Source organism: Vulpes vulpes, chromosome 16, assembly GCF_048418805.1.
Source record: "Vulpes vulpes isolate BD-2025 chromosome 16, VulVul3, whole genome shotgun sequence".
Classification (NCBI taxonomy): Eukaryota; Metazoa; Chordata; class Mammalia; order Carnivora; family Canidae; genus Vulpes; species Vulpes vulpes.
This window is the reverse complement of record NC_132795.1, coordinates 65,411,157-65,434,644: the sequence shown is the minus strand read 5'-3', so window position 1 is coordinate 65,434,644 and position 23,488 is coordinate 65,411,157. Positions and strand designations below refer to the sequence as shown.

At 44.5% G+C, this 23,488-nt stretch overlaps 1 protein-coding gene across 8 annotated transcripts in view; it reads right to left on the bottom strand.

Annotated features, from left to right (window-relative positions):
* Positions 1-23,488, bottom strand: part of ST6GAL2 (ST6 beta-galactoside alpha-2,6-sialyltransferase 2) — a 76,596-nt gene that overhangs the window by 37,307 nt on the left and 15,801 nt on the right. The window contains exon 1 of one of the 8 annotated variants that reach the window (XM_072742508.1): positions 7,592-7,666. The exons of the other annotated variants lie outside the window; for them this stretch is intronic. The gene's annotated coding sequence lies outside the window, so the exon portion shown is untranslated. Of the gene's footprint in view, positions 1-7,591; positions 7,667-23,488 lie in introns of those variants that run through there. 8 annotated transcript variants of the gene reach the window in all.

Genomic DNA, 23,488 nt, shown 5'->3' with positions numbered 1-23,488 from the left:
TGGACTCAGGTCCAGCAGCTTCCACTTCCTGCTTCTTAAAACGCTCATTCAGGGGGAAGCTGGCCACCAACAAAGACATCTCTCTGACCTGAGTCCACCCAGCAGCCAGGATATCCAAGCTGTGGAAAGGCCCTGTGGACTGAGAGACACCCAGAAAGCCCCGAGCTGTTCCAGCTGTCCCAGCCCGGCATCAAACATGAAGACCGAAGACACCGTGCTGCATGTCCAGGTAAGTTGAGCTTTCAGATGATCCGGCCCTGGCCAACCTCTGACTGCAACTGCAGGGAAAACCCCGAGTGAGAACCCAACCAAGCCCAGTCTACCCACAGAACCAGAGTGATAAGGATAGATTGTGGTTCTGAGCCATTAGGTTTTGAGGCAATTTCTTACATCAGAATAGATCACTGGAACAGGCACTAACGGAAATGTGAAATAAGAGATGCCCCAAATGCTTCCAACATCTGGGCATCCTTGAAATGAGACTCTAGCCTCCCAGGGATTGTATGAAGAGCAATATTCATTGAAATGTTTAAGTTTTGGCTCTTCAAAAGTACCTTGTATTCACATAAAGGCAAGGCTGTCGATTTCATTTACAGTCGTAAATCAAACACACACGCACAGAGCATGCTTTCACCAAGCCACACACGGATGCCAAGAAATTGACATCGAAGAAACAATGCCACCAGCTAACCTGCTAGGTGCCACAGCCTGTGCTTAGCACTCTTCCTGGATTATCTCATTTGGTCTTCCCAGCACCTCGTAAGGTAGGAGATACTGCTGTCCATTTTATAAATCTCAGAGATTGCGTAACTTGCCCAAAGCCAGAGAGATAGCAAGCAGCAGAACCTGCGTACCACTCCATCTGCTTGATTCCAGGCCTCACACTTTGAACACTAAGTTCTGACTCCATTCGATCATACCAACTGAAGCTATATATTCTAAATAAGGCTCCTTAAACTATCTGTGGTGAAGGATCACTTTTTCCCTCCAAATTGTCACATTCTGATACATGTATATTTCCATTCCTGAATGTCTTGGCAAGGCCCGACTGCTGTAAAAAATTCAAAATGCTTACTACCAAGTTCCGTACACATCTCATCAGGAGCTGGTAATGAACAGTTTGCAGACGTGCACAGTCTGGGGACCACACTTTGACTAAGAATCTACTAAATGATGTTTCTAAACCTGTTCTACCCCAGGGCGAGTGCTTCAAACTGTAATGCCCGGCCAGAAGATGTAGAGCCTATTTCCAGTATTTCGACATTTCTATTAGAAATCAGAAAATCGCCCTTAATGACAGTAATTCTGCCTTTACCCCCACTGAGCACACTGCAGTACAGCTCTGATGCTAATCTCTGGAGTTAGCACTGTGCCCCGGAGTTAAGGACTCAGTCCTCACCTCTGCTTTGGACAACAGCCTTAAGTGGGAACCCCAGGCTTACCTGCACTTTTGAGCATTTGGCCAGCAATCTGGAAGGTTCCCAGGATATCTCTGGGGTTTCATCATTAGCAAGAATGAACTCCGAAGAACTTTATACTAAAAATGGCCAGGTTTTGTGTAAGGTATATATGTAGTTCGAGGTCTTGGGAAGTGGATCCCAAACACAGATTCTCTGCCCTCTGTGGGGTCAGAGAACATCACCTTCTCCCAACATAACTGTGTTCTCATGAACCACGAACCGCCACCAAGCCTTGGCATCCAGGATTTCTCCCAAGGTTTCATTTCCTAGGCATGACTGACTGAATCCCTGATTCAGTCCCCAGTCCCCTTCCCCCCACCCCCAGAGGTCAGGCTGGCCACAGGTCTTTCTGGTGACCAGCCCCTGTCCTGAAGCTAGGCAGGGACCCACCAAGAGTCACCTCCAGGACATAACAAAGACACTCCTGTCACATAGGAAACCGCCAGGGTTTTAGAAGCCCCATATCAGGAACTGAGGACAAAGACCAGACAAATGACCACACCACAGCAAGGCAGTAGTTGCTAATCCAAAAGGCATCTTCCTTCGTCTGGCTGGAAATCCTCGTTACTTGTTTAGTTGGTTGCCCCACACTGAGCAACAGCTCTGGGTGCATTCGTGGTGGATTATTAAAGAATGGGGAGTGGAGGTTCTTTGTTTAGCATCTGCTTGAGAGACTATTTTTAAGACGCAAAGTCAGAAGGGGAGGGGTTTGCAGAGGGCAGCTGTGGATGATATGATGAAGAGGAAGCCTTGATCCTTTGGGAGGCCCTGAAAACCTCTGGCCTTGGGGTTCAGAACCGAGGGTCCCACCCCCTGCACCAGATGACAGGTGACCCTTAGCTGCCTGGGGACAGCAGAATGGTAATAGCAGACATACAGGCTCCATCATACGGTAACACCTGGTTCCCCAGCAAAGCAGGCAGACTTTTTTTCTGTGGGGAGATGACAGACATGGAAGGGAGGGAGTGAGGAGCTCTGGAAAGCCTATGAGGGAAAAAAGGCAGGAGAGAAGATGCAGCAGAGGGGCCAGGAGCCTGGGGCAGGTTGTGTTCTCTCTGCCCACTTTGTTGGGAGGTAGAAAGGTGGGATTTGTGAAGCCCTCTGAGTATCTTGAAAGCACTAGGGATCCCAATGCAATAATGAGGATTTTTCATTAGGTAAGATTTTGTGGCTTTTGATGCACAGTAATAATAGAAAGGAGTGGGATCACTGTCTCAGCTCATGATTAGGCTGAACTTTTAATAATCCAAAGCCTTCCCCACTACCTCTGTCGCTGCAAACCTTCTGCTGCCAATTAAGGGAACATTCTCCAAAATGATTAAATTGCAAGGCAAGAGCAAATCCTCTACCAGCAAGATGCTACAGAAATCATTTTATGTATTCTGGGTCCTGTCATCAGCATCTTTATAAAAATCCAGGTTAGACAGAGGAAGAGGACATTGTCAAGTTATATGCCATTGGTCATTCTTGTCCTTAAGAGGACCATGCAGCCTCATGGGAAGAAATGTTCAGCTAAGCAACATTAAAAGAAAAACAACAATATTTTTTCCCTCTAATGTAGTATATCTGAAATATTATAATGATATAGCTTAAAAAAGTAAAGTATACTCGATGCTATATCCTTTCATTAGCTGGTGTGATATAAATTGCATCGGGGAGACAGAAGAGGCACATCAGGCAAATCATCTGTCCCCAGGTGTCAGTGACAAAGTGCTCCCTAATCTTATGTTCACATGTGCTTCATTGGGGAGAGTTTAAGTGACTGAGGTGGTTGAGTTCCTGCCGGTTTCCCCTTGGGAAGAGAACTGGCAACATTACAAGCACAGTGTGTGTGGTGTGGCCTTCTCTTTGCTCCGCAGCGATTCTAACATTATTACCCAGACGAGCTAAGGTTTGCATTCCAAGTACACAGATGTTTTCTGCCCACTTGAACTACTATTTGTCCGTTCTCACTTTTCTCCCATTTTGTTGCCTTTGGAGGCAAACCTCTAGGGAACCTGTATGGGAATGCTACAGCAATGATCATAGACTAAAGGGAAAAATGACCCACTGCCAGATATTACTTTGATTGTTCCCCCTGCTTAGGAATTTTGGTGGCTCTTAGATACTAATTCTCAAAGCAACGAGTCACATTTCTGCACAGATGTCCAAAAGAATACAAAAGGGTATTAATTCTCCTTGAAATCATTCAGAGAGAGATCACATTTTCCAAAAGGCACCATTCATTACAAGTAATCAGATGAAATTAGGAAGTGCAAGCCACAGATGATGCAGCTAAGGGTTAATATGGCCAGCTTCTCATTTTGTTCAAGGGGAAAGAGAAGCTAATTCTGGCCTTTGCCTCTTGAACGACATCCCTCTTATGCCTGGAGGTTGACAGGCTGGCTCACCCTTTTTCCTGAATGGAGAGTATTTTTTTAACCCACTTTGATGGATGTGTGTATTACAGCTGCCATCTGGCCGGGTTTTCTGTTGGTCTGAGAAACACTCGTGTCTCTTTTTGTGTAAAAGTTGTCTAAAGGATCATAAATCTAAGTATTTACGTGAACACTGATATAATAAAGAAGATTTAGTCTGTGAGCTTTAGTGAGACACTCATGTGTCTTAATAGCCTTCAGGAGTCATTTTCTTCCAAGATTCATTTTTCTAAAATTAGCTCTTGTCACACACCCAAGAAAACACTCAAGTCTGCAGAAGAGGGAGGTGCCACCCCCAGCTGGAATGCTTCTCTCTCTTCACAACCCCATCGGCTCCTTTCACAAATAATCCCTTTTCTTTCCTTTCTTTCATTTTCTGTAAATGTAAGAAAGCCTCCAGACTACTGCGTGCAGGACACCCAGGGCCCCCTCCCTAATTCTTTCTAGCTTCGGTCTCAGCCCATTCTTAAGCTAATGTCCAGAAGAAGAGAAAGAAGAAGGTCAGCCCGGTCAGTAGGGTTGGAGTGCAAGGGCTGCCCACCCGCTAACAGGTCCTGGCAGAAATGCTGCTTCATTGTCCTACAAAGGCGGCCTCACTGTCAGGCTATGAGCTCCAAGGGTGAGACAGCGGGGCTCAGGCCGAGTCACCTGCAACCAGAAGCTGCTGGACTCCAGAACGGAACAGTTATGTTAGGCCTGGCCAACTCAAATGAGCTTGCTTGGTAAAGGCCTGAGTTTAAAACACGGATGCCATGGCTTCTGGTTGATTTAAAAATTTGGATGCTTGAGTCATCTCAGTAGGGTCTAAGTGGGAGCTCTCTGAGGGTGGGACCACCTCATATTCAGTCTTGTATTCCCAGCAAACAGCACAGGTGGTCCCATGGAAGGTTCCTGATTGATACTCTAAATAAACTAATATTTTAAATATGAAAATTAATATTTTAAATGACTGCAATTCATAAAACAAAATAAGTGAGACGGCCCGATGGGACTCCTGGCTGGGTTCAAACGGGGGCAACACACTGCTGGCTATCCTTCCCAGGCCAGCGGGAGTGTGAGCATGGCTCCCTGCAAAGTAATCAGGTGTCATATGGCTAGGAACAGCAGTCAGGAGTGGTCAGGGAGATGGAACGAATCAGCAGCAGTGGTACCAGATGCTTCCATGTGCCAGGCACTGTATCAAGCACCTCATCTGTACTGTCTCATTTTAATTCATTCCCACTGTAATTTTTATATCAAGCTCCATAGTAAACACTACTATTCTTGTTCGGTATATGGAGAAACTGAAGCTCTAAGTGGTCTCCTTCATGCACACTGTTCCAAAACCCCAGTCTTGTTGCACTAACTATATCACAAAACCAGGGGATGTTGCATCGTGCTTGAAATTTTAACCAACATTTTTTTCCCTCTGCCATAAAGTACTGTGCCGAATTTCAGGCTAGCTCCCTACACTGACTGGACCACGGGATCCCCTAGCATCCCGTCTTCCCTAACACGTGTTTGTCTGCGGGAGAAACTGATCTTCCAGTTAGGCCTTGGGATCTGCACCTCCCAGAATCCACCTGCTTGGCAATCACCGGAGACAGCGTAGCCTTGGCATGCCAACCGAGTGGGTTTTGCCCAGTCAGAATGGGATGCCCTAACATTCCCAGTGAGGCTACAGGTGTGAAGGTCCAAGATCTCAAGGAATCTATTATCTAGGCAGGAAGACCCCAATCCTGGCTTCTCATTCTCTGCCCTAGGACAGGTGAATGTACAGAGGAGTGATATAGAGGACAGTAATCATGGAGTACTTTAAAGAGGAGGGGGACTAGGGTTGGATGCTGAAGCCCACATTGGTACAGAATGAAACCAGTCATTTCCAGCCAGTGGAACAACTGGGTTAAGTGTGCCTGGGATGAGAATTTGCACGGTGCAAAGATAGGTGACCAGGAATGGCAGGCTCAGGGTGGACAAGGAGGGCTCATTGTATTAAGATGATGGTATTCTCTTTCCGGGTGAATAATTTCAGCACTAAAGATTTTTCCTCAAATGGCAGGGCAGATGGGAAATAGTTTAAAAGGCAAGGACGACCATATGTGAGCCACTCCGGGCAGCTTTTAGCTTTCAGAACTTTCTGCAATGAGGTAGCAGGTGCTGTTGGGGCAGAGGGAGGTGGAAATGATTCCAGACGTCTATTACTGGTTGTACAGAGACAACACAAGCTGCCTACTAGCTAGGGTCTGCTGGCTTCCCGAAACAGCACTCATCTGCTCTGGACACAGTGGCCTGTTTGTTTTACGATAATTAGCATTCAAATATTTACACTTTATACCAATAATATGCCAAGGCTCATGATTGAAGCTGTAAATTAGCTTCAGCCATGATGTTTAATAGTCAAGAAGATGAAATATTGCCTACCTGCCACTGAGATTGCAAGGTTCTATTCTGTTGCCTTAAATATAAGTGGGCATCTGGGTAAAAATATAGGTGGTCTGCAGGTGGCTCTCACAGGGAGGCTTCTGTACCAGCTGGAGCCACTCTTTATTGGGAAAAGCATGCCCTCCTGTCCCAGCCTGAGAGGGGTCCAAAGCATCAGTGTGGGCTGACAGTGGATGTGTGTGATGGCAAGGGAGTGCTGGCACCACACAGGGGACAGGCCAGTGCCACCATCTCTGGCCTACCCAATGTTGCAGAGAGATACTGACGACTCTACCCACAAAGAGGAAAGGCAATGTATGGCTGACTGGGAAGCCCTGTGGTCAGATGGCGTGTTCAGGGGCTTGCCAGCTGTGTTATTCTGGATAAATCCTCAGTTTCTTCATCCAATGTGAGTCACGGCTCTGTGAAATGAATGAGTAAGGCACTGCGTGTGACTTGACTGGCACAGTGCCTGGCCTGAGGTGAAAGCTACACAAATAGGATTTTTCAAATCCAGTTTTGAGAGTCTGTAAAAATAAAAAAGTGGTATAACCAGCATGGATTTCACTGTGAGTACTGGCCCCATATGTATATACTGGAAGGTTCATCCAGTGAACCTCTCTTTAAAGGGTCCCAAACTGATGTGCCTTCGTTCAGATAAACTCTAACACCTGACTCAAGCTAATAAGTGTAGACTAAACCCTGCCTCAATAAAGCCCTCTCTCTGGTGTCTCGGTCACAAACCGCAGAACCTGTCAGAGGCTGAAGGCCTGCGAAGTATCTTCTAATGGGTTCGTCCTGTCAGCTTTGGTTTATGTTGCTATACTTCAAGAAATATTTATTAAACCTGATGTCAGGCTGAATATTTATACCCTAGGACATTCTGCCCTTGGGGGACCTGAAGTTCTTGGGGAAAGTAAGATTTAAATTCTTGAACACCAAGGGTGAACGACTGAAAAGCCCGCGGTAGATTCAAATCGCGGTAGATTCAAATTCCAGCGTCTCTTCAGTCCAGACAATGAGGCTCTCACAAGAGCCCAGGAAGAAAGAGTGCTTAGAAGAACCCCCTTTCAGGAAACTTCAAAGGCCCCACGGGGCACTTGTTTTGCCCATCAGGGGAAAGAAAGTGGTTTTCTGTGGCAAGAGCCACATCTTAACAAATCACAAAAATAAAAAAGGCTGACTGCTTTAGATCCATCTCCATAGATCAGCACCAGCAGATCTCAAATGTAAAGCTGGGGGAAAAACAAGCTGCAGACGCAAACTCACAAGAGTTGTACCATTTATGTAAGATTTTAAAATGCCAGTACCAACCTCAGCTAGGGGCTACCTCTGAGGAAGATGGGCCGAGATCTGGATGAGCGCGTGGGGGTTGGACACTTGCCTCATTGCTCAAAAGGGTCCCTTTAAAGAAAAGACCCAAATTAGTAAGGCAGAGTAGTGATAGGCATTAAATCTGAGTATATAAGCTCACTTCTTACGTATTCCCTGTTTTCTTCCTTAAGATTTTATTTACTTTAGAGAGTACGAGAGAGAGACAGAGAGAGAGAGAGACAGAGAGAGAGAGAAAATGAATGGGGAAGGAGCAGAGGGAGAGGGAGACGATCTCCAGCAGACTCTGTGCCTAGTGCAGAGCCTGACACGGGGCTCGATTTCACAACCCTGAGATCATGACTTGAACCGAAACTAAGAGTTGGACACTCAACTGAATGAACCACCCAGGAGCCCCTGTATTCTCTTTCTCTCTCTCTTTTTAAAGGTTTTATTTTTTCATGAGACACACAGAGAGAGGCAGAGACATCCCAGGACCCCTGGGATCATAACCTGAGCCGAAGGCAGATGCTCAACCACTAAGCCACCCAAGTGCCTCTTCTCTCTGTTTTGAACAGATTGAAACATAATAATTTTACACATAACAAAGGTTGTAAAAATAAAAGTTGTTATTAAGACTTGTAAAAATGAGAAAGAGAAATCAATTAGTTGTGTTTATATTTATACCCTTATTTCCTAATCTCTTTGGCTAATAGTTCCTGCTTACTCTGTTAGCACAAAATATAAATCTAACATTTAGATTCCACACTGGATTCCAGCTTGGTTAAGACTCAAGTGATACCATCGTCAATCCAGAAAAGAATAACTTACAGCTATAATGATTTATGAAAACACAGAAAAGCACTGAGATTCTGGCCCTCACTCTTTCTAGGTATGCGATTTGAGGCAAGTTACTTGACCTTTTGAAGCTTCATCAAATGACTATGAAAATAATCCCAAGGTTAACAAGTTGACACGAAATAACATATTTTAATGATAAAATGAAAATAAAGTTTCTCTTGTTGCCACCTTAGTTATCTAAAAATAGCTATTCCATGTGGCTGCTGGCACTGTTATGCACTCATGGTGCCATCTTGTTTACTCCTCATTGCCTGAGAGATGGAATCTCTCACAGTCCTGTGTTGGCTAAACTGACCGTTATCTACAGAGCAACATCTTTGGTCTCTGTTCCACCTCTTAATTCTTCCACATAGAAGGTGTTCCCAGTCCATTGAGAAATAAGGATCATGGTATGAACCTCTGAACTGAGTTGGCCCTAAGTCTAGTTTTGATAGTTGCAGCAAGTAAGGTGGGGAATTGGCAATCCAACGTGTTCCCACACCCCAAGCCACAAGTTAGGAATGACTATCAGTCATGAGTGTAATAATTTAACCTCCATCTCTCTGACATTTGTGTATCTTCTAAAGCACTGAACAGTTATTACTTCGGTGCCTCTCAAATCCTATGGTGAAGCCCATTTTATGGATGAGAAGTATGAATCACAGTCACTTAAAAGTCCCACTGTTAGCATGTGTTGGAGCTAGGACAGTACCTGGAAAAATTGTAGGCAGTTCAAAATGAGGACAGTAATCATGTTTGCTCTCCTTACCTTCCAGGGTTGTTGAAAATGCCCAAGAAAAATGCATTAGTAGGAACACTTGAAATCTGATGTCCTACAAATTCATCCAGTTTTCAGGATATAAGGAATCATAAATATTTACATTTCATTATCATGTCAAAGTTATCTCAGTTGACTTTTTTGTCGCACAAAATATGTATAAATAAAAAAGATGATCCCATTATGTGTTAAAAAATCACCTTGGCAGGGATCCCTGGGTGGCGCAGCGGTTTGGCGCCTGCCTTTGGCCCAGGGCGCGATCCTGGAGACCCGGGATCGAATCCCACATCGGGCTCCCGGTGCATGGAGCCTGCTTCTCCCTCTGCCTATGTCTCTGCCTCTCTCTCTCTCTCTCTCTCTGTGACTATCATAAATAAATAATATTAAAAAAAAATCACCTTGGCAGATGTAGAGGTGCCAGTGAAAATCATCAATGGTGAACATGTTTCTGGGCAAGCAAAAATGGCAATTGTTTGCTTTGTAAGGCTATTCAGTGGCTTCAGCCTTAACACTCCAGAAGTTTGGTTTTAAGATTGGAACTTTTAAAACATCATTAAGAGAGAAAGTGCCAAGTTGTTAATGCCCTAACACCAAGTTCCTTATGATAGGATACATTTTCCACAGAAGTAAGAGGACTAATGCATTAATTTTATATAAAGACACATATAATTAGGATCCCTGGGTGGCACAGCGGTTTGGCGCCTGCCTTTGGCCCAGGGCGCGATCCTGGAGACCCGGGATCGAATCCCACATCGGGCTCCCGGTGCATGGAGCCTGCTTCTCCCTCTGCCTGTGTCTCTGCCTCTCTCTCTCTCTCTGTGACTATCATAAATAAAAAAAAATTAAAAAAAAAAGACACATATACACACATATTGTGGAGTCAAATAGAAAATCAACTTGAAGATTTCATGTAAAACATGAAACTTCAAAGAAATATCTCGGTGCAGAGCTTTGAACTTTGAACTCCGCCCTCCGAACTTCCAAAGCTAAATGTCCTCCCTAAAGAAAAAGCCTGAGCAGCTGGGATGAGATGAGTATCAGGGCCCCAGCACACTTAAGACCAACCTAAGAAAAGTTCACAAATGTTTTCTCTCTGGTATGCTTCTCTAGTTTTTTATTTTTCAAAGCCAGTGGAAAAAAAAATCCAGATTATGAAATAATTTCTGCAGTTTCTAATTCTGAGGATTAGCTCACCCTTAGAATATCTTCTAATTGCCCACACACCCCTGTCAGGACCACTGAGTCAAGGTCACCCTGTGAACAGCAGCACAAATGTGTTTTATATCTGTGCGCACATGTTCATACGAGCACAGCACTGGTCTTCCATCACTTCACTGATTCATCCGGCCTAAACATAACTGGGCACCTCCATTCTACTATGTCTACCACACTGAGCAAATCAAATATAACCTGTCCCCTCATTGAGCTTGCCGTAAGGGAAAGACAGAAATCAGGCCTACTAATCTTGCGGGATACTGTGCGTTTTAGCTGAATTTTTTAGCACATTCCCTTTCACCCCATGACTTTCCTCCATTCACCAAGATAAACCTAAGACCTCCCATGCCCTAAGGAAACTGTCACAAAGGAACCAGAAGCAGTGATGTTAATTCTTGTCTTTACAGTTCAAAAGCTGGGGCACCTGGGGGCTCTGGTGGTTAAGCCTGGTTTGGGTTCAAGGTCAGAATCCCAGGGTTGTGAGGCAGTGCCCCGCATCCGGCTCTGCACTGGATGTGAGGCCTGCTTAACATTCTCTGTCTGCCTCTCCCTCTGCTCCTCCCCTGCTCTCAGTCTCTAAAATAAATAAATAAGAATAATAACAAATAAGTAAATAAATAAAAAATAAAGTTCCAAAGCTGTGTTTCAAGCAATGGGAAGTGCAGGACAAAACCTGGGAGGAATACTTGCAAAGCCAGTTTTCTCTTACCCAAATGGAGACTGAAAAGATTTCTTGCCTGATGGCAGCCATCAGAAAGAATGAATATCCACCATTTACATCAACATGGATGGAACTGGAGTGTATGATGCTGAGTGAAGTAAGTCAATGGGAGAAAGACAATTATCATAGGGTCTCACTCATACGTGGAATATGAGAAATAGTGAAAGGGACCATAAGGGAAGAAAGGGAAACTGAGTGGGGAAAAATTAGAGAAGAAGACAAACCATGAGGGATTCTTAACCCTGGGGAATAAAGGGTTATAGATGGGGAGGAGGGTAGGAGATGGGGTGAGTGGGTGATGAGCATTAAGGAGGGCATGTGATGGGATAAGCACTGGGTGTTATACTATACTTGGGCAAATTGAATTTAAATTAAAAAATTTTTTTTTAAAAAAGCAGAGTGGGAAGTGAAACAGAACAGCTGGACACTGGCCAGGGCTCCTGAAGATGGTTCTCCTACCAATTAAGAGGGCAAGGACAGAGAACTCTAGGTAAGTTTGTAGGTGGGATCTTGCCCCACTCTGTACCTCACACCTCAGGGTGTGGCTGTAGGAACCTGGGTTTTCTGTACCCAGAATGGCAGGGAGGAACAACCACCTGAGGCCCCCAAAGTAGAGAGAATCCACAGGCCCAGAGGGGGCATGCAGCATGGACAGAGGGATGAAGGGGGGTGGAGGGGGCACTGGACTATAATGTGCTACAAGGCGGAAGGCCAGGCCAGCAACCCCACGCCCGGACAGTCCCTGGATGCTACAGGCTAGACAGTTTCCCTGAGGTCATGAGGCCATCTAAGATAGAGGAAGGAAAAAAGAACCTAAATTAAGAACCAAGACTTTAATGGCAACTTTGGTTAATTTAATCAGCTGGAACAGGTTGGCTGAATTGGCAGTTACATTTTCCAACGCTGAGTTGGAATCGGGTCTCAAAATATAGCTTACATTGAATTGAGATAGTTGCATTTCTTGAAGACTCCTGGATGTGGGCTGAAAACATACACCTGCTAGTGTCCGGGCCAAAGTGTGCTACATTTTCTCCCAACGCTGCCCACATTTACATCCACCATGTTGGTTTCTCCTGCGAACTGCACCCCTATAACCAAGTGCTGTGTGACGGCTCCCCTTTAGTGTTTCCTAGCAATCTCAAGCTTCATGTGTCCAAACCAAACCGTCCTTAGTCTCTTTTCCTCCCTTAGCCTTTCCCCACCCAGTAAATAGCGCTTTCACCCAGGTGCCTGGGTCAGAGACAGGCAGAGGGAGAAGCAAGCTCCCTGTGGGGAGCCTGATGCGGAACTCGATCCCAGGACCCCGGGATCATGACCTGAGCTGAAGGCAGATGCTCAACTGCTGAGCCACCCAGGCGCCCCTGGGTCAAAGACTTTGGTGTTATTCTTGCTTTTTCTTTCCACTTAAACCCACATCCCATCCTGACCACCAGCCCTAATCTGACTTTGACAACCCTTAACCCTAAAACATGCATGGACTCGCACGGCTGGCTGTTTTCTCTACTGCCCCAAAGGGGTCCGAGCCACCTGACTGCACTGGTGCAATGACCCTTACCTGACCTCCCTGCTTCTATCCCTCTGTGTCTGTCCTCTGTGGATGCTCCAGGAGGCACAGGGACACTCTCAAAGTGGAGATTTAATGTAGCCGGGTTTCAGCTATCAATTCTCCCTCCCCTTTCTTTCCCTCACGTATGCGATGTGTCCCCACTGGTCTCACTGACCCCATTTCCCACCACCGTCCCCTTGCCCTGCAGCTTCCTATACACTCCTCCTCCCCGTCCCTGCAGCTTCCTATACACTCAGCTCCCACTGCATCTGCTGCAGGGCCTTTGCCCAGGCCCTGCTGCCTGGGGCCATCCTCTAGAATCTGAGCTGTCTTCCTCCCGCCTTTATTAAAGTCGGCTCTATTCAGAAGGGCTTTCCCTGCAACACGCATCCTCTTGACCCCTCTCAGCAGCTCTCTCCTCACCTTTGGTACCACTCACCACCTGGTATGTTGTATGCTTAAAGCTCTTCTCCAACAAGCCATAAGCTCCAGGAGGGGGACCTGTGTTTCCTCATTCCCTAGGTAGGGCCTGGCACAAGTAAGTGCTCAGGTACTCCAGGAACCAGGTGGGGAAGGAAATGAAAGACCATACAACAAAAGACTGCGGGGACCTAGGCTTTTAGGCTAGGGGGGACCAGGCAGGTCATGTAAAGGCAGTAATATTTAAGCTGAGATGGTGAGAAGTTTGGTACTTGGGGGCCAGGTGCATTTCAAGTAGAACAACAGGGGCTGTGGGGCGGGACAGGTGGAAATCTGCGTGCTTGCCTGGACTGTAATTTGGGTGAGTGCACAGGCATACAATGGATCTTCTTTGCAAAGACCAAACCACTTGTTACTTAATTTGCAAACACAACATGAGATGGAAACACCAGGTTCTATGAAATATACTATCAAGAACTTTTGAGAAACACTATAATTTTATTGTCTTTATCACATCTAATGACATAAATAAAAAGCAGTGGGTTTCAGCCTCCCCATCAGAGCTCAGTGAAAACCTTCCCTCACAGACAGTTTTTGCTAAAAGTCAGCCACATGCAGTTGGGGTATGGGTTCTGGATGTTTATTTTGTGACGGAGAGAACTAGGGAGAAGAGAGAAACACGAAAATAATAATATATCCACATTCCCCCAGCCTTGATGGATTGCACAGAACTTTTGCTGAAGAGTAGGCCCAAACGTTTACAGACCAGACACACAGGCCAGGTACCACGTCCATGGTGCTGGAAACTTGGATCTGCTCTGGAGAGGGGACAGCCCCACTCTTGAAATGTCAGGGAAAAGGAAGGAGGGATGGAAGGGTGAGTCCAGAGTCTTGGTGAAATCATCAGAACGTGAACTTAACGCAACCAGGATGACACAGGAATACAGCGCATCGAAGCAGATGAAAGATGTCGTCTGAAGACTGTGTCTCTGGGATGACACCACGAATCATAAATCATTCTGATGAATTCTGGTCCAATATCTATGCTAAACAAGCACTCTGGCATCTAATCCCATGCCCTCCCCAGCCCTTTTTCCATCCAGCTGTAATTTTTCTCTGGTCTGCAAAAAAAGCTCTTTTATCTAATTTGTAAATAAGCCATGGCATATTAGCTGCCCACCTATCCTTGGTGGGAACACACACACATACACACACACACACACACACACACGATGCACGTGTTAAGCCTTTATTACATGTTCCAGCACTGTGCTACATGATGGGGATTAAAAGAACAATGCAACTCATCCTTATCCCTCCCAATTCTATAATTTAATGGAAATAACTACTAAAGTTGTCTTCATGGTACCTGTATCAGCCAAGAACATTTCACTATTAGAATTTATACTCATTAATTTTTTCTTATTCTTATGAAAATATACAAATAGCACTACACTTAGAGTATCTGTATCTAATTTCTATGCCGAGGAAATGAAAGTTCTGTAACAGAAAAAAAAAAAAAATTGATCCAACATTTATTCACTCAACAAACATCTCTGTAAGGCATACACTCCGACGTAAAGTTATTATGATTAGCGATCATACCAAATATTCCATCCAGCTTAAATGAGATGCTGACACCAGAGCACCACAGTAATAAAACCGTATGGGTCTTTATGTTTTCTCTCACTCCACTGTGCATTTGCTCATTTTATTTCTGCTCTTGGCAAGATTTAAATAAAGGCTTTTTTTCCTTTGCTCTACAAATGTTTGCAGCAACTATATTACACTGACTTAACACAGCATTAACTACAGTACAAATATACTTTTATCAGATTGCTTTTTGAAAAAGGAAAATGTTTATGATCTCTGTCACAGAAACACTGAATTCATCAGTCTAAAATTTATTTAAAATGTCAGATGCATTTGATAAAAATCTATAGCAAGAATTCATTTCTGAACAGTGTGGAGTGATTACTTTGAATTGAAAAGAAAAGAATACACCCTAATGTATGATCTCGGTCTCTCAGAATATAAAGTTCAGGTCAAGCCACATGGGCTACCGTGGGCTTATACCACAGCGTGTGCTAGAAAAGCATTTCTGACTTGGTTTCCCTTCTCATTTTAGTAAAAATTTTAGTCTCAATTCTATAAGCAAACAAAATATCGGCTCCAAGTAAAGACAACTGAGAGGCATGTGCCAGGAGGAGTGTAATTTCATCCTGCTTTATGGAGCAGGCCCTAAAAAGAGGCAGGGCATATAAGAAAACCACATTTCTAGATGGAGGCAGGGCAGTTGAGACTTCTCCTTTAAGTCTAATTAATGCGATGCATAAAAATACATTTCTGTTTTCCCCCAACCCCATGATAAGTGAATATAATAATAGAATCATGAGTTCATGGCTCACGATGTCAATGTTATTTGTCTTGCGAGAGCCAAAGAAGTAAAATCAGTGGTGATATTTGTCTTGCTCCATCCTGGAGACTCAAGAACTTTCACAAGAGTTGGGACAAATCTTAAAAGGACATGATATTTCTCTTCTTTCTCATGAAGAATGCATGGTGTGGGGAAACGAAGCGCGTTAACTGTGTCGCAAAGCTGGCTGGAGGCAGACTACTCAGGGTACATTCCTTGTCATCTAATGATATGGAATAGGTCAGATCATGGATTTAACTTCTAGAGTGTTTCAAAGTTCTGTAGCCCAACAGAATGCTGCAGAAATTGGGAATGAAGAATCCGAAGAACACGATTAGTACATTGTAGTGTTTGTAGAATTGTTCCACTGGAGTCCAAAATAGCCTGGAGAGCCCAGACAGTCAATTCCAGTCTCAACTGTGGAATAAGAAGAGCAATTACCTGCTTGGAACACCTCATCGGGTAAAGGTGGGGACAGACAGAGACTGAGAGTAAGAGCAGTGGGAAGCTAGGAAGAGCGGTTACCATTAACATGTGTGTGAGCTTTCTCTTCCTGATGGACACAGCAGAGAAGCTGTAGAACAAAGGCCCGGGGCCGTTTGGAGTCTCTACGTTGCATGTTAAAAAGGATATTCCCATGTTCCACTGCCAACTTGCTGAACCAAAATCAGAGGGGCAGTGCCCTGGAGCCTTCATTGTAGACACTTCCCCTTGGGCCGTGCGCCCTTGCCGTTGGCCTTGCCAGGGCTGCAGCGAGGAGGCAGTGAGCCAGGGAGGCTAGAGGAATGGGCTCTGCCTTCCAAGTGCGCCGTGGGCAGGGGGGTTGGGGTTTGGAAGAAATCATGCCCCCTCCCCCCCCACCCCCTGGTGCCCTCTGACCACAATCTCATACAAAACAATCTCATACAATACAATACAATCTCTAACAAAACCAAATGCACCACAACACCTCACACCCTGGAGCCACACACTACACCAGCGAGGCACACATCTATGTCTTTTAACAACATCGCCTTTTCCGGACACCTCGGTGGTTCAGGGGTTGAGCGTCTGTCTTGGGCTCAGGGCATGATCCCGGGGTCCTGGGATCGAGTCCTACTTCGGGGTCCCCGCAGGGAGCCTGCTTCTCCCTCTGCCTGTGTCTCTGTATCTCCTATGAATAAGTAAGTAAAACCTTTAAAAAAAGAAAGAAAAGAACATCACCTTTCCAGAGCCAGCCTCGGCAGCCCCAGGACTTCACACATATCTACTCCTCCCTGGGGCAGAGCCTCCGCATGACCATATCTGACTTTCAATGCTTGATGTGCATACAAATGAATGAAAGAAAAAAATCCGGTATTCATGACGGTTACAAAAATCTTACCTCAGCATTAGCAACACTATTTCCTTTTACAAAAGGCATTCAAATTTCCATTCTATAGGGAAAAGATAATGAGTTGAATTATAAACACCTACATTCAAATACTTCAATACAAGTTCCTTCCCTTATTAACCCTATCAACGTGGGCAAGTTATTAAACCACTGACCAGTTTCTTCAATTGCAAGACTGAGGTAACATCACTCAGCTTAGCCGTCCTTTAAGAGGATTTTAATTGACCTCTATATGAAAGTCAATCAATGTACTGCCGGGCACAGAGGCTTGCCTTCCCCCTTTTCCCTTTGCACACTTTCTAATTGGTTCTGTAATGGGCTGCAGTAGCCTACAGAGCTTGTAACAAACCTTCCAAAAGAAACTTCTATGCCAATTTCATTCCTACTTAATAATATGCTGATAAATATTTGACAATTGGCTCTTGGGAAAGAGAAGTGGGAAGCGGAGAGCTGATTTTTGGCATCTGCCCATTTCCGTGGTCATACTTCTGCCACAGCCAGTTTTAAACTATTCGGGTGATGTCACTGAACACAGAGCTGGGAAGAGACACATAGAAGCGCATCATTGCCAAGTATTCACACCATGCAGACACAGCAGATGTAAACAACCTCAAGAGCATCGATGATAGTAAAATGTAATTGAAATAATTAGGAAATGGTGAGTGCTGAGAATTGACTACCTTTGTTTTTGATGTAGTTTAACAATTGGCTCACAAAATTCTGGAATATGCACGAGCCAGCTCTAGCACACCACTGTATCTCACCTCATCAAGGAAAAGCTGATTATAGGGGTGTTAATTCCAGAGCATTAGGTTTTTCAGACTATAGATAGGGCTTTATTGTTTTATTTTTTAAAGATTATTTATTTGAGAGAAAGAGTGTGCATGGGGGTGAGGGCAGAGGGAAAGAGAGAATCTCAAGCAGACTCTCTGCTGAGTGGGGAGCCCAGATGTGGGGCTTGGTCTCAGGACGCTGAGATCATGACTGGAGCCAAAAACAAGAGTCAGACACTTAATGGTCTGAGCCACCCAGGTGCCCCTAGAGGGCTTTATTTATGTAGACCCTCTAAAGAGACATGGAAAATATATGCTTGTAGAAACAAGGATGAAATATGGTTACAAAACAGTCCTACACATCTGTATGGTACCCATGGGGTGCACCTGTGCATTAGATCTGCTGGACAAAGCCTTGGCTGTAGAGAGGGAAGCTCCACAGCGTACCGCACGTTGCCAGCACCCAGCCAACATGGTGGCAATAGTAAAACAGATTATCACTCCTCTTTCCATCTCGTTCTTATTACATACATTTGGAAGTCTGTTTTCATCTTTGGTCCCTTCCAGTCATAAGACCCTATGCCATGATGTGACAAGTTCTAGTATTCATGTCAGACACCCGACACTCTCAATTTACGCAGGAGAAAACTAAGGCACAGGGGAAGGAAGGAAGTTGCCCACAGGTAATGAGGTGTGGGACTAGAAGCCATGTTTCAATTTTTATAAAATCATTTTGCCCTTCAAAGCCCTCAAGGCACATTTTACTTTCTTATGCATCTGTACAAACACTGAATCATTTCAAAAGAAATAAAATATATTTGTGACTTATAATTTTCTATATATTTTTTTCCACCTGCTCAATTCTAGAAGTGGCATTTCATGACTCCTGCTTGCCTCCACATTAGGCTATCTTTCCAGCAATAGAATTGTTTTGTTTGAAGACTCGCTCCATAGCTCAAAGTTGATTAAGAATGAACTTTTAGTAAAGCATACTATGTACCAAGCGTGGTACTTCATAAACCACAAACAGGGTTTCATCTACACATAAAAGCAACCAACCTACAAGTTAGGTCACATTATTGATTGATTTTATCATGAGGAAAGAGGTTCCTCGAGATTAAGAATCCATTCGACATAAGCAGGGCCAGCTTCATGGACCTGTGACTTGTGCAGTGTCCTAGGTCCCCACATTCAGAAGGACCATGCTAACTTCACTGTTCTCCGGCTGCTGCCTGAATGTGCTTAATAATTTTGTCTTTGAGTCTGCTTCCCAAGAAAAAGCCAGTGGGAACATGGGACAATGGGGCAATGAAGTGTGTGTATGAGTAGAGCAGGTGTGTAGAACGTGCATTGAGTATGTGTCCACCCTTTTCTGCCACCCCATTCACTTACAGCCTGTGCGATGCCCCATGAGCCCACAATGCACAGGAAGTTAGCTCGACTCAGAGTGAAGAACACGGTAAACATGTTACCTCTGTGACCAAGTAGGGGAAACTGACAGCCCCCAGAAGCCATGCTTTGTTAGAGCTAGGACTGGCTTCAGAAGCAAAACAAGAAACACAATGGACCAAGGGCCCTATCACGTCCTTTTCTACTTTCCTGGATTAATCATCCACGTGCTAAAAATGATCATGTATAGAAAAGTCCTTCCTTCCTTATTGGAGAGCTGAAGTTGGTAGAATGAGGATGTGTCACTAAGAGAAATAAGAAGCTGAGTCGGGGCACCTGGGTGGCTAAGCTGGTTAAGTGTCTGCCTTCGGCTCGGGTCATGATCCCCAGGTCCTGGGACCAAGCCCCATACTTGGCTCCCTGCTCAGTGGGGAGTCTGCTTCTCCCTCTCTCTCTGCCCCTTGCCCCTGCTTGTGCTCTCTCTCACAAATAAATAAAATCTGTATATATAAGAACAGCTGAGTTAGTTTTGAGCTGTGTTTCCACTGTTCTGGTAAGAATGAAACATGTAAGCATGTGCCAGCTATGAAGTACAAATGGTGTAATCCTGGTGATTCCACACAGGCGCTGAATGCTCTTACATTTGCACTCAAAACCAGCATTGGACAATGAAAAGATGAACAGTAAAATCATGCTAACTATTAAATTTTAATTTTTCTTTACTTAGAACACTAAAAACACCATGACAAGTCAAGACAGAGGAAAAAAGGGAAGGGAAGGAAAAAGTGTTTTGTTTTAATGGTGTTAAGGGCATTTCCCCGCCGCTTTTTGTACAAGGGGCCCCACATTTTAATTTTTCATGGAGTCCATCAGCCAGCCCTGGTCTGGGGGCGGGGGGCACATAGAATGTAAGTGGCATTGTCAGGATCTGAACCCAGGCTGACTCCAAAGCTCAGCTGCTTTGACACCATCTTCGTCAGTCTCTCATTAAAAGCAACAGGGTTCCCACAGTTTCAGAACATTTTTGTCATTATTCCACTGTTAGCAATCTGGACATCTGACAGTTAATTGTTTATTCCCTTTGGCTTTCCTTTTTTTCCTTCTTGTTTTCTCTGAATCACTTAGGTTGTCTTTTCTCTATTCACCAAGTAAGTATTCACTCTGAGCCAGGAACACAGAACTGTTATCCAACAGAGTCTCAGCAAAGCATACAATTTTAGAGACGAAGATGGTGAAGTCATTTCTAGAACCTTAATAAAAACAAATAAATGAGGAGTTTTATGTAACCTCAAAGTCTTTCTCCTTCTTTCCCCCAATACTTAATTATCTCCATAACCAATGGCTGCATTTTATGGTAGGTATAATGCTTTAGGGGTCTGGGCTGGTGAGAACGGAGGAGGGATGGGCAATGAGCACTTGGCAGCTAAACAGGCATTCCAGTGCAGAGATGGTGTGTTTGGTTGAACAGCAAATGTGGATGAGAAGCAGCAGGTTAAAATTTTGTGTACTTCAGTCCCACAGCAAACTTTCAGTCAAGGGGATTTTCATTTAGGACCTTGTTGAATCCTCAAGACCCTCAAACCACTTACTGGGTTAAGCTACCTCAGCCAAAACCCACTTCAAAGATTAAAGTATTATATAAGAAGGAAATGCAATAGCTAAACCACCACCACCACAAAAACGCCAAAACCTTGTCGAGGGCTGATTAAGCAAAGGCCAAAAAAATTTGCTAGACATGCAGAAAGTCCATTGCCTTTGACTGTGGTGGTGCGGTTCAACTAATAATAGCCACAGGTGACCCTCCTGAGCCCAGGACAGGTGAGCTGGTTGGTACATAAGCATCCTGTTTATCAAAAGAGACCCAGATGATTTACTCTCATTTTACAAGGGAAGAGTCTTAGTGATGAGAAGCAAAAGAAATCATAGGCCTAAACCCCAAAGGCAAAACTATAAAAATGCCTAAAAGAGAACACAGGGGAAAACCTTGAGGACTTTGTGTATTGGGTATGGCGAGGACTTGTTAAATCCAACACCGAAGGCACAATATATGAGAGGAAGAGTGGAAGAGCTGAGCTTCATTAAAATAAATAGCTGCTACTCCCTGACAATCGCTAGAGGATGAGAAGACAAGCCACAGATTGGGAGAAAATATTTGCAAAGACACACCTGATACAGGACTGTGATAAAAAATTATACAAAGAATTCCTAAAAGTCAACAGCAAGAAAATAAACAACCTGATTAAAAGATGAGTGAAGGACCTTAACCAACAAGTCATCAAAGAAGATATCCAGGCACCTGGGTTGCTTCGGTCAGTTAAGTGTCTGCCTTCGGCTTAGGTCATGAACCCAGGGTCCTGGGATCAAGTCCCACATCCAGCTCCCTGCTCAGCAGGGAGTCTGCTTCTCCCTTTCCCTCTGCCCCTCCCCCTGCACTTGCTCTCTCTCTCTCTCACTCAATTAAATAAATAAATAAATCTTTAAAAAAGATATACAGATGGTAATTAAGTGCATGCAAAGATGCTCTATATCTAAGTCGTCACGGAAATGCAAGTTAAAACAACCATGAAATACATACCCCTACACACCTATCAGAATGGCCGAAATCCAGAATGACACCACCAAGGATGTAGAGCAACACGAGCTCTCATTCATAGCTGGTGGGAATGCAAAAATGGGACACCCACTTTGGAAGAGTTTGTTGGTTTCTTAGAAAACTAAACATACTCTTCCCATATGATCCAGTAATCGCATTCCTTGGTATTTACTAGAAGAAACTCAAAACTCATATCCACACAAAAACCCACACATGATGTTTACAGCAGCTTCGTTCACAGTTGTGAAAACTTAGAAGCCACCAAGGTGCCCCTCAGTTGGCCAAATGGATAAAATAATTCATTGGATAACACGAACAGATAAATAAATGGTGGTAACCAGCCAATGGAATGCTATTCAGCGCTAAAAAGAAAGAAGACATAAAAAGACAGGGAGGAATCTTCAAAGCACTAATACTAAGAAAGAAGCCAGCATGAGGGACACCTGGGTGGCTTAGTGGTTGGGTGTCTGCCTTCAGTTCAGGTCATGACCCCCCGGTCCTGGGGTCCCTGGGTCCTGGGATCAAGTCCCACACTGGGCTCCCCACAGGGAGCCTGCTTCTCCCTCTGCCTGTGTCTCTGCCTCCCTCTATGTGTCTCTCATGAATAAATAAAGTCCTTAAAAGCAAGCAAGCAAGCAAGCCAGTCTGAAAAGGTTGCAAACTGGGATTCCAATTATATGCCATCCTGGAAAAGGTGAGGGAACTACAGAAACAGTAGATCAGTGGTTGTGGGAGTGGGGGAGGATTTTTCGGGCAGTACAAATACTCTGTGTGGTACCAATGGTGGATACATGTGAACACACCGTTGACAAAACCCCAGAATGTACAACCCCAAGAGTGCACCCTATGTGAACTACAGACTCGGGCTGACAGCGATGGGTCAGCGCAGATTCATAACCGTGACATGTGTACGGCTGCATGTGGGCCACTGGTCAGGGAGGCTCTGCACCTGCGGGGTCGGGGGCAGGTGGGAAATCTCTGTGTTCTGTTCAGTTTTGCTATGAACCTAAAACTCCTCTGGAAGTCCTAATGGAAAAAATGTAGAAATAAAAGAAGAAAAGGAGAAGAACTAACAGACAACCCCCTAGAGAGGAGGCCCTGGAACCTGAGACCCAGTCTATTGAGTCCAGGCCCATCTCTCTCCTCAGGCCGTCCTCTATGGTTTGCAAAGCACCTTCATACACTGCGCAACTCAGCGCCATATGGATTTTGGATTAAATGTCCAATTCTGACCTCAGTTACACTGAAAATAAACTTTTCACAGGTCATAAATTTTTAGAACCTGCCATAATAAACGGAATATCTGTGTACAAGTCCCAAAGCAATGATAACTGTCCTGAAAACCTCCAGCAGTGGTTCAATAGTGCTTGCTGTTAATGTGCAAGTCCTGACATCCTGTGTCACACCAAGAGACAGGGACCAGAAGCTGAAGAAAGATGGGGAGAGAATCCAACACAGAAAAGAATTGTCATCAATCTATCATCAAGATAGCGAAGGGGGCTGAAGAGATAATTAGAATAAGCCAACGTGTTCTCTCTCTTTTTAGGAACTTTCTAACCTCAGAATGTACCTTCTATAAATTTCTGTTCCCACTTGTGTTCACTATGGCCGAAGAGCATGAATCAGAGAATGCAAAAAAAAACAAAACAAAATAAATAAATAAATAAATAAATAAATAAATAAATAAATACACTGTTCATGGGAGGAAAGCCACCACATTCCATGCCAGGTTGGTAGTAAGGCCAAAAATAGATGGGTGGGTGATTTATTGTTAGGTTGCAATAAGGCTGTGTTTACCATGAAAGAAGCTTCTTTTATTCAACAAGTATCTATGGAA